We start from the raw sequence: 11,795 nt of genomic DNA, 5'->3' as shown, positions 1-11,795 counted from the left end.
GCTATTAGAACTGATGCATTAATTTTCTGCACGAACGTGATGCACCGCTTCACTACTGTGAAAATAAATGCCCTATGGTAAACCAAACTGAACAACAAGAACATTTGGAACCAACAAGTACGAAATATGGGTGAATTACCATGCTTGCAACTGTTTAATACATTACATTCTGTACTTTCACTTCATTTTGCCAAAGGATTATTCGGTTTTGTGGACGAAAGAAGTTGCCGGCGGACTCGAAAAAAAAAGTTTAATATGTATGTTGATAAGGCTGCTCAGTCACCTACGACCACGCCTACAATAAGATGAAAAATGAGACGTGCGTTCCGATATCGCTGTTTCTTTCCTGCTTGTGTGTGTATAACGACAGCCTCGCAAGTAAAGGTTTATTTAGGAAACAGCAACTGAGATCTTGACTGCCCATATGTAATGCAGGATCTAGTTCATTAACTTGTGCCCGCCTGGAAGGCAATGAGACGGATGTTACATAACAATTCAAGCAGCGGTGTTAAACGACTCACCGTTATTGCCATTGTCAGCCGCAGCAAAATCCAGCTCCCGTTTCGATGCAGACGTGTTCCGAATGGCTCACGACCGAAACCCAACTTCCGGGCTTAGATGTCCGCTTGCAAACACGTAACTTCACCCCAAGTTAAATAACGCGAGACATCGAAGTGCAAGAAACTAGCTTTAGAAACAAAGAAGCAGCCAGTCTGAGTGTACGAACGAATGAATCCGTGCCGCCGTGCACTCGAAAATACCGGTAAAAATTTTAAATCCAGGCCAGAGATTACGTGAAAGATCGATGATGCTGAACGCTATTTGCGTTTATAATGACGCAGAAACAATAAACTTACTAACAAAGAGTACAATATCTAATTAGCACTGATAATTTTGCCCTGTTTTTTTATGTAACAAAAATGCTTCGGTAATTGTAAGAGAAAGTTTGTAAGATAATATTGCACTTATTACAAGCCCTCTATCGGGAAATGTTGGAACTAACGTAAGCATACCAAAGTGATGTTACTACGCTGGCTTTGTTAGCAGCGGCGCGCTGTCGATTTTTTCGCCCTCTGTGGCCTTTTGTTGAACTTGAGAGTGTGCTACCCCTGGTAACGATTGTCTACAGCTTTTGAGAGAGATTTACACGAGACGGTCATTTGAGGAATCGCCAGTTCACGGGATTGGCCAGTCGTTTCAGCGGGTGCGAGAGAGAAAATCTGGGGGCGTTTTGCGCCTGAAATTTCTCCCTTTGCCTAGGTACCACGGAGGAGCAGTGTCTTTGCTCGTTCTATATGCGTTTGTTCCTAGGCGTGCCGGCATTTTGCCGTGTGTCGGCTGGCGATCCTTCACATCAATGTCTCCTTCCTTGACTAAGCTGCGCGGGCCGTGCGTCGTCTACAAGTTTTCCTCGTGCGTCTCCTTGGGTGTTGCTGGCGCAGTGCACTGGCGCGAACGATTGTTGTCGTTTGGTCAGTGGTCTCCCGTGAAGGCGAGTATGATATGGCGTTGCCCTGTCACTACCAGTGTCACACGTATACTTCTGATCGCGATCGGCACCGATCCGGATTGAAATTCTCGACTGCGATTGGGTCTCTCGCTCATTTTGTCCAAAGGAGGCAATCACGACCGCGAAATTCCATCAGGATCGGGTGTGATCGCGATGAGCAGTGCGCCGGAACACAAGATACACACACAGCGCACACTGTCAACAATTTCATTGCGAAAGCATTGCGACCTTTGAAGATTAGTGCATGGCACTAGTCACTTGATAGATATAGCATGTATTACATATATAGCAAAATATATAGCATCTTCACAGTTTGCCCTGTGTGTGCGTTTTCGTTCCTTGCTTGTGCCCCTGTCACACTGGTATCCTACCGTCCTCGCGAATTTTTCCATGCGTCGAACGCTTGGAGAGGGCTCAGTTGCGCGTTATTCAATTGCCATAATTTAAACTTTAAAATACTACTAACTTGTAGCGTGGGGTCTCTTTTTCATGTTTCTGTGTCTTCGTCCGCTTCCGCTGCTGCCTTAGTATGTCAAACGGCAAACTTCTGACTGCTGTTGCAGAAGTCTTAGCGTCACAAGTTGGCGGCTGGACGTAATAATATTTATTTTAAGTCCGGCACGCTTAGGCCTCCGCCACTCCAATCTACGGGCCACCCTGCTTCCAGCTTTGACCTCCCCACTACCCCTTGGGTGCCCTGGGGATCCTGCGCCGCCTGCTTTATTATAACCTCAGGTCCTCTCCTGAGGCCTGCCGTAGCATGTGCCCTCTTGGAGCAGTGCTTGTAAAAAATCCAATCTATCGTCGCGAGTTAAAAAGCGACCCGCGACTTATACAACACCAGTCAGAACTTTGCCTGTCGAACCAAGTCATTCTCACCTAATTATTTAAACGATTAGGCGACTTCTGTAGGTGTCGGTCAATGTCATATTAAGCCACTGGCAAATTTGTTCCCTTTACTGGACGGATCCTGCATCTCGGCATGCATTTTATGGCTGTGTATTCTTATAGATGTAGGAGCTTGGTCGGAGATCTCTATTAGTGCAGGCAGCATGCGCTAACACCATGTGGCAGATACTGCTTGATGATTTCTAGTATACCATACCTGCGCGCAGCTATCGTGTGCGCTACGGCCTTTATAAGTAACTTGGCTCAGCCATAAGTTCCAGCTTTGCTCCGACACCACTTAAGTGCTGGTTTCCCATGTCTGTCTGTCCACCCAGTTCTTTAAGCTGACAACGACTGCTGTCATCATTGATTTTCATTTTTCGTTGCCAGGATCGTGATCCCCATCTTCACATTGCATTAGTACAAATAATAAGAAAACTTTGACTACTATTGTCACCACTTTTATTAAAGTTCAGGTCCCTGCAATAATGTGCATTTCACTGTTCAGCTACCCACAGCACTAGCTATTAAGCAGTTTTGTTCCATTGTGTATCTATCATGAAAAACTAGCATCAACATACATAATTACGGACACTATGATAAAGTTATGCACTCAGCATCTCTGTAAACTTGCAACAATCACTCTCTCAGGCATAAAGCGCACCCTAAAGGGCCATCATAAAACAATATGTATACATTTCTTTTCTTGGGAGTTCTTCGAAAGTATATTTTTTTCAATGGAAGGTTGGTAACAATGAGCACCTCACCGTCATGGGCTAACAGTTTGGTGCAATGTCCCACTCATTATAAAACAAACGGTCCATTCTGTGTTATGGTTCTACCTACCTGTCTTCTACAAGCTGTGCATTCACATAAGAAAGAACTGTATATAATGATAGTGATGAAGCGGTGCATCTGAAATAACCTTTGACATCATCACAGGAACTTGAAAACACGTACCACATAGTGATAACTTTGATAATCATTAATCATGTCTTATACATGTCTGCACATGTTTTCGTTCGCTTCTGGCCTTCCTTGGGTCACATGATATTTTCTGTACCTCACTATGGGACCTTGAAGCATAGGCATCTAAGGCTCTAACCTTAAAATAGGACACAAAATTGATTGCTTCAATGTTGCTTACCATGAAAATGAACTACTTGTACTTTGTTTAATTTATTCACTTGAGAAATGTACATATAATACCATCCATGTTAACATAGCAGCATAGGTGGCGACTATGTGGGGGGCTCCGGGGCCCGAGCCCCCTCCGGAGATTTCCAGGGGGGTGGTGGCTGAGCCCCCCCACCCCAGGCGAGGCCAAAGCCTCCCTCCCCCTTCCCCCCCACACACACCTAAAGTGCCAATACCAGTGCTTTGTCACCCACATCATTTGAGGTTTCTTTTCACTTTCCTCGACCTTTTCCCTTAAAATTTTACTGAGGCTAATAGCTTACTGCATCCTTGTTGGCGCAGACTTGAACGGCTTTTAATTCATATTTTCGATTATTCCTGCAAAAAAAATTTAATTATGCGGTTTTATGTGCCGAAACCACGATCTCATTGTGAGGCACCCCTTAGTGGGGGACTCCGAAAACTTGGACCACGGGGGGGCTCTTTAACATGTACCTAAATCTAAGTACATTGGTGTTTTCACATTTCGCCCCCATCGAAATGCGGCCGCCGTGGCCGGGATTGGATGTGGCGAGCTCGAGCTTAGCAGCCCAACACCATAGCCACAAAGCAATCACGGCGGGTCACTTTATTTCTTCAAGTCGTGAGAATAGGGGGACGCGCCCATCAGAAGCACTCGCGGTGGCTGCCTCATCCATACTTTCTTACTTTAACATTATTTTAAATTTCCACTGTAAACATCATGCACATATACAATATATTTAAATATACACACAGGACAAGGTTTATAATATTTTTGAAAGAGATGGAGGTAGCCAATTAAGAATTATTTCTAATGGTATGGATAGCCTGTGCCTAGAGAATGAATATGTTGTTGTATGCTCACGACGCTTCAAATTGTTTTGAGTGGTTTTTTGATCATGAATAAAACCTATAGACTTCAGTGACCCCTTCAGCAGACTCTTTTATCAACGGCGTGTGAAATGCACATAAATGTTGTGTGTCTCGGTATTGCTTCTCTTTACAGTAAGCAATGTCAACAACTCATGAAAAAAAGAACATTTCTAATAATTTACAACATTTATTATGGATGGGAACATCGTCACTTACATTCAAACGTAAATATATACAGGGTGTCCCAATTAATTATAATGCACTAAGATTTAAAAAGAGCAATGCGTTACTCGAAGAAAACCTAGTGCATATTGTTTACAGTACATTGCAGTAGCTGCCAGTAATTTTTTCGTTATAGAGATTTAATTTGATCATTGTAATTAATCATCTAAGTCAAGATGTACTATCCTAATTATCAAATTATCAATGAGGCATCTGAAGGCACAGCCAAGAGACATCTAACTGCGATATTTTCAGCGACATACTAATTGCGTACTAATTTTTTATGATAGATAAATAAACCCTGCAAAATATGGAGAATACCACGTGACTGTGCTCCCACCCGCATCATAAAGCAGCGCACCGCACTCGAACATGCTCCCTCTGAGTTATCCAGGACGAAATAAAGGAAATAAAGAAAAACATTGTGATCGACCTAATGCCTTATCTGCCGCATCCCTGCCGAAGTAACACGTCTCGCTTGGTGTTACCTGGAAAAAAGTTGTGATAGCTGTTGTCTTAGCGTAGATAAAGTGCACTGATGCATTTTTTTTTTTTTTTTTTTTTGCTACAGAACCTGTCACCACAAAAGTGAATTGACGTCAGTGCAAAGATTTAAAGGTGCGTTTTGTTCCATCCCATTTGCCATGTGTTTCTCTAATGAGCACCCGGTAAGCATGATCCTTGCCTTGGCATCTGCAAATGGCAACAAGAAAAAGACTGCAAATATGTATATCACTCATGGAAGTGTGGTGGTAGACCAAATGTATCGACTATCATCAGAAATTGTGAAAACCTGAGACAAACCGGCAGCTTCAACAAACCGGCGGAGGACTCCATCTTTGAGTCCTAGCCTTCGCAGGGATGTTCTAGCATTTATAGCCTCAAACCCTCATGCTAGCATGCGGGACATGGCCGCCCTGGTACCAAAATGACAGCCTTTCACCCATCCCACCTTAACCAGCAACAATGCTTGGAAGATAGGGTCCCGTAGAATCGTTTATATTTCTCACAAAAGCCCATGAGTCACCATACTTTTTGGGCTCCAAACACGCACCTTACCCTCCCCTTATATACGCTCGCACTATCACCACGTCCACACCGACCCCTCCTGTACCCTCTGCCACCACCCCAAAGCCACTCTCGATCACATTCTTTTCCTCTGCCCGGCGGATCCTCCCCCGCGGGGCCTGGAGCACCTTACTACTTGGGAGGCTTGGGAGACTCTACTGCGCTCCGAGGACCTGGCCAAGCAAGCCATCGCCACAGGCCGGGCTGCCAGCGTCATGAGCCTCCGGGACATGAACGTTTGAGTGCAGTGGGGCCGTGTGGGGGCCCAAGGACCTGTGTGTCCGCAACTCCCCTGTGTGCAATAAAGTTATCACCACCACCACCAGCAACATCATGTGCACAGATGAAGCCAATTTTCGCCGAAACGCCTAGGTACATTTGCATAATGCACACTAGTGGAGGGACTCCAATCCATGATGTGTGAAGTGCAATAGGCACCAGTACCAGTAGTCGCCCAAATTGTGGTTCAGAATTTATGCTGGTGCTATAATCGGTCCCATTTTCTTTGATCACATACTCACTGGACAGTGTTACATCAACAAAATCCTTGAAGGAGTGGTGGATGAGTTTCTCTGTGAAGTCCCGCTGTCACCTCTTCCGCTTCTGTGGTACCAGCAAGATGGGGCGCCCGCACACAGCAGCAGCCAAGTACGAAACTGGCTGGATGCGACTTTCAGTGCGCAATAGATTGGAAGGCACGGGCCTGTGAATTGGCCCGCTAGGTCATCTGACCTCTCTCCACTCGATTTCTTTCTTTGGGGTTATTTATGCGAATGATCGTGCTTACGTAATTGAGATGGAGGTCAGATTAGTTCAAGGCAAGGATAATGGATGTCTGCCATAGAATTCCGGCGTCGGTCATCAAGAAAGCCACTAAAGATGTTTCATATTTAAAAGAGCGCCAAAAAACACGGACAAGGAAGAACACAGAACGAGCGCTGACTGCCGACAATACAATTCGCAATGGGCATAAAGAGAGTAAAAGAAGAAAGGGAAGGTGAGTCATCGTCGTTCAACTCCTGCTGCGCATGCGTCAATAACATTAAACTTGAGCAATGTTAGTGACATGTTCGTCGCACATTCAGCCACACAAACTATAAACAAAAATAGTGACCTATTTCACTAAGTGTCCCTTAATTCATAGAATAAGGGTTCTCTCTTCTTTAACATGTCCAGCCTGCTCCATTGTTAGCGGCGGTATGGTGTACAATCTTTACAACGAAGTGACCAGTATTACAAACGATTTTGGAGGTCCCAGGCATTTTCTTATGTCTTTGACTGTACATGTCAATGCCCATCTATCTGTCACCCTGAAGGTCCAAGCCAAGTAGGTCCACTTGCTAAGTTTCTGTTACTGAGTAAGATGCATGCCAATGAACCAGCAACAAGTGCAACATTTTCTTTTTCTCAAAGTATAGATCAGAAGTCACTTCTTGAAGCAAACCAGCTTGGTGCCTTTATACATATGCTGCTTAGTCACTAAAATTCGTACCATAACATGTTTGAGGAAAATCAATTAGAACATTGATGCTTTAATGCAGTGCTGCTGTCGTGCTTAACACTGCACTGTAAGTCAATTATAACGCAGTATTTTCTCATTCCAGTTACAGTGGAATCTTGTTAATCCCATTGACTCCTGCTAAGCTTGTGCAATTTTTCCTCCATGCAAGCATGGACTGATTTATCTCCTGTTTGGGAGACAGTCGTAGTTTGTCCAGTGACCCACTGGGCTATGTGAATAATGTACACAATGATGCCATTTCAGACTTTTCTATCATCATGATGTCGATGGCACTGTCTACAAGACTATCACCACTGTATTGCCCCTCTTCAGCGGGCAAGGTAGCAGCAGCACTAATAGGTGTGGTACCATGATAAAGCTTACTGCCTATGTTCTGACCATCCCTTCATAGCTTTATTGCCCACATAGTCAGTGCCTTAATTTTATTCCTACATATGCACAGGTGGTGTCCCAATCCTGTAGCCCTCTGGTGAATGGGGGTATTGAGATGAGCCATTGCCCTATTAGACCAACTAAAAGTTCACAGGATAAAAATTGTAAACTTGGTCCCCCACTTGATGAATGGCTAACGTCATGAACTATTGTAGTGTTGATAGCTCAGATATGTTGAGATAATTTTTGCTCTTCAAAATGAAAAAAACACGTGACATTGCTGAACTGTGGCTGTTCGTCAACTCTTGATATTAAACAATAGAAAATCTTCTTACTGCCCTCAAATAGTTTGTGCGCGGTTTACAAGCTGGAACATACATTCAACAAACTTTCTCCTCAAAACTTTATAACTGCTTCTCAGAATTAAAATATTGAAAATTGTTCATGGCAGAACAGCTCTTTTTGCATCATTTTGTGGAGTCTTGATAATAGCGATCCCTTGCTATTGAAAGTTGTAACATTCTTTTCATTGACATTGAAGTTCGAAAGCTTTCAAGTCCTCTTAAATAAAGAAAAAAAAATAGGAGGCTTGGGACATATTGTGATATAGGGCCTATCCAGACATTTTTAAACTGCTGGAATAAGAAGTGAACATTCACGAATGTTTGTACTGAGAAAAAGGTACCGAGTTCCATTTATCTAAGCAGTGGTTCATAAACACCTTTAACACCACCCCAGGAGGAGCCAGACACTGCCAAATTTTTTCCAATATACACCCCCCCCCCCTCCTTACTTTCTCCCGCACGCAAGAGATATTCGCCAAATGCCAGTTAGGTTGGAAGAGACAAAATATAAAGGCGTCTTTTTGCGCCTCTTGTTCATCGAGCAATGTTTCAGAAAAAATGAGGACATACAAGGCACTGTTTCCAACTAAATTTTTTATCCAAGAATACCAATATACAGTAAACTACCACTTGAACGTCACTTAAACAAATTATTCAGCTGTACAAACTTTTTTATATCCCCCATCGAAACACCATTCAACCCAATTCAAATGCCTTTCAGTTTAACAAAATTCAGTACAGTGGCATTTCAGTTCTGTGACCATATTCTGCTACATCATCATCATCATGATTTTTATTTTCACCACTGGATACAAGGTGAAAAAGGGAGAGCCGGAAAAAAGCCGCAATCTCTTCGGCTTGACAAAGCTCCGGTCTCCCAGACAGGCAGGAAAGCGGCTGGTGTAGCAATACAATCACGCATAAAGTGTGGATATAAGAGTATTTCTAAACACAAATACATATAGAAATTTTCATGTTATTACATAGAAACTAGTTGTAATACAGTTGTGTCAAATGACTCCCAGTATACATATATAATCTGTTATCTTGCATATTATTATTTAACACAGACTCAGTCGCATATATCATAAGAATGCAAAAGCAATGTATGTATACATATATATACATATATACATACTTGAACGAAAAAAACCAGTCAAAAACACAAAGGACAAGAGGAGAGGTTCACACCACAACGACTGGACTATCAACTGAGGTTTATTAGAATCGGTGTAGTCCCAGCAAGGCCAGCAGAGCATGCGCAACTGCATCATCGCTAATCAAATAGCATAAAAAGACAAGACTCCTCTTGTCCTTTGTGCTTTTGACTGGTTTTTTCGTTCAAGTATGTACCAACTGGCCCAGATTTCAACCCTTCTATATACATACACACACATACATAAATATAACAAATTTCACAGAACTGTACAATAAACACAAGTTACCATCAGGAAATGTTCTTTTGTTTAGAAATTATTTTACATACTTGCAAATATATATGTGCATCTATGTTAAAAAAAATATCTGCATATAGGCTGCTGCTTTCACAACAGACATCTCGGCAACATAGCCCAGGGCGTCGTCACATCCTTGAATTTTAACAAACGCGAAGACGCCCTTTGCAGCGTCCAGTTTACAACGCAGAACCCTGCCACGTAGTCTGGGCACAATCACTGCAGCGGAAACCTGGATTCTAGGAATAATAGTTACAAGTGTGAACGTATAAACACAACGAGAGTATATGATAAGTTCTGCGGAACTGTTAGAGCAGTTAACAATACACATCTATAAGAACAAATCCAATATTTTAGTTTTGTTTAGAGATAACACATCAACATGTTGTTGGTTAAAATAGTTAAGTAGGGAAGGTAGTGTATGTTTAAGGCATTGGCAGCCATAATTAGTATGTGTGTGGTGCCTGGTGACGATATGAATATGCACTTCTAGTCTGTTGTAGAGTTGCCAGGGCTAGGAATGAATCGAGCTTTCCCAGCATAGCATTTCTATAGCTTAGTAATGTTTTGAATTTATATATGTCACGGGCTCTGATTATTCTGTTTTATTGGAAAAGCTCTTGCGTATGCTCGAAAAAAAGAAACTTTCGCTATCGCCCGAATTGCTTTCTTTTGAAGTATTTCCAGCATTTGAATATTTTGCGCTGTAGTGTTACCCCATATAAGTGAACAGTAACTGAGGTGTGAATGGAAAAGAGCATGAAATGAGACGCTTAACTTTAAAAGGTAATGCACTTCTATTGCAATTTAACACACCAACAACTTTTCGTACCTTTGAGCAAACATGACTAACGTGTTCATTCCAAGACATATGCACTGTGAATATTACGCCTACGGTTTTTATGGATGACGTAATGGTAATTTTATACGTACCCCACACAATGTTATCTGGCAATGTAGTAGAACTTCCCGGAGCATGAAAAATAACACATTTTGTTTTGCTTTCATTGTGGATGAGGCCGTTTGCCTTAGACCATGCTCGAAGTCCATAACAAACGTTGCTTGCTATAGGCGTTATTTCTTTTAAATCTTTACCTATAAAGAAAACAGAGCGATCATCTGCATACACGACAAATTTACACATATCGCTCACTTGTACAATATCATTAATGTAATACAGGAAAAGTATCGGGCCAAGAATGCTAACTTGGGGCACACCCGCCGTCAAAGGTTTTATCTGCGATCTGTTCTCATTAATTTCAACAAACTGATGTCGGCTTTCTAAATAAGATCAGATAAGTTCAATTGTTATTCCTCGGAAGCCATATTTTTCCAGCTTTATCAGCAGCAATTTCTGGTTGACCCTATCAAAGGCTTTGCTGAAGTCTAAGCATAACCCTAAAGTCAGACATTTTTTTTTTCAGTGTTCTCTAGAAGAAGCTCCTTCTGTATACTTAAAGCAGTTTCCGTAGACCGCTTTTTCTTAAACCTGTGTTGACAGTCGGTTAGCAGGCTATGTTTTTGGTTAAAATTATCAATACGAAAGTTAAGAATTTTTTCGAGTCCCTTTGATAGCACAGGAAGTATAGATACTGGCCGATAATTGCCCATATTATTTTTGTCACCTCCTTTGTGAACTATTACTCTCACTACCTGCATATTACGCGGGAAAACTCCGGTTGACAGGGAAATATTAAAAATGTGCATTACTGCAGGTGCAAGTAAGTCTATGACGCACTTAATTGGCCTAATTTCTAAATCATCTAGGTCTCGACTATGGCTATTTTTCAAGGATGAAAATGTTGTAATCACCTCAGGGATGCTAGTAGGCTTTAGGAATAAAGATTCTTTTAATGAAGCGGCATGCATTGTATCATGAATGTTGTGATCTATGCATCCTACTTTAACAAAAAAGTTGTTAAAACGGTCCGCAAGTTCCGTACCATCTACAAGAGTGCCATCAATGTTCAACGTATCTGTTTGTGTATCGACTGACTTCCGATTTAGTGTTTCGTTTATTTTTTTTCCATACTTTTTCACTTCTGCTAGTACCTCCATAGGGTTGTTAGTTGAGTTTTCTTCTCTACTAGTTGCAGGTGTGCCTAATACAGTGTTTTCACTTTAACCTCCTTATTTGCCTTTCTTCACTCTCATTTCCACTTGATAATTTTGAACTTTAAGTGCCTACAACCCATATTAGGAAGTAACCGCTAGCAACACTTGGGAAGCAATGTTCTTTTTTATTTTAAGCATGAATGACATTGTCATTCACTGTATTTTTTGTGTAGTGCACAAAGTATCACATGGCAATAATTCCTTTGTTAAAAGAACTGTAAAAGACAGACTGGCAAAAATTACTGCATATTTCATTTGGGATAGGTAAG

General features: G+C 42.0%; 1 long non-coding RNA gene across 1 annotated transcript in view; it reads left to right on the top strand.

Annotated features, from left to right (window-relative positions):
* The first annotated feature begins 1,316 nt into the window (after positions 1 to 1,316).
* Positions 1,317 to 11,795, top strand: part of LOC140217438 (uncharacterized) — a 45,631-nt gene continuing 35,152 nt past the window's right edge. Inside the window, exon 1 of the long non-coding RNA XR_011894016.1 lies at positions 1,317 to 1,492. This is a non-coding gene — a long non-coding RNA (uncharacterized lncRNA). The remainder of the gene's footprint in view (positions 1,493 to 11,795) is intronic.

This window comes from Dermacentor andersoni, chromosome 4 (genome assembly GCF_023375885.2).
Source record: "Dermacentor andersoni chromosome 4, qqDerAnde1_hic_scaffold, whole genome shotgun sequence".
Lineage (NCBI taxonomy): Eukaryota > Metazoa > Arthropoda > Arachnida > Ixodida > Ixodidae > Dermacentor > Dermacentor andersoni.
The sequence above is the reverse complement of the archived record's forward strand: the minus strand, read 5'-3'. Positions and strand labels throughout refer to the sequence as shown.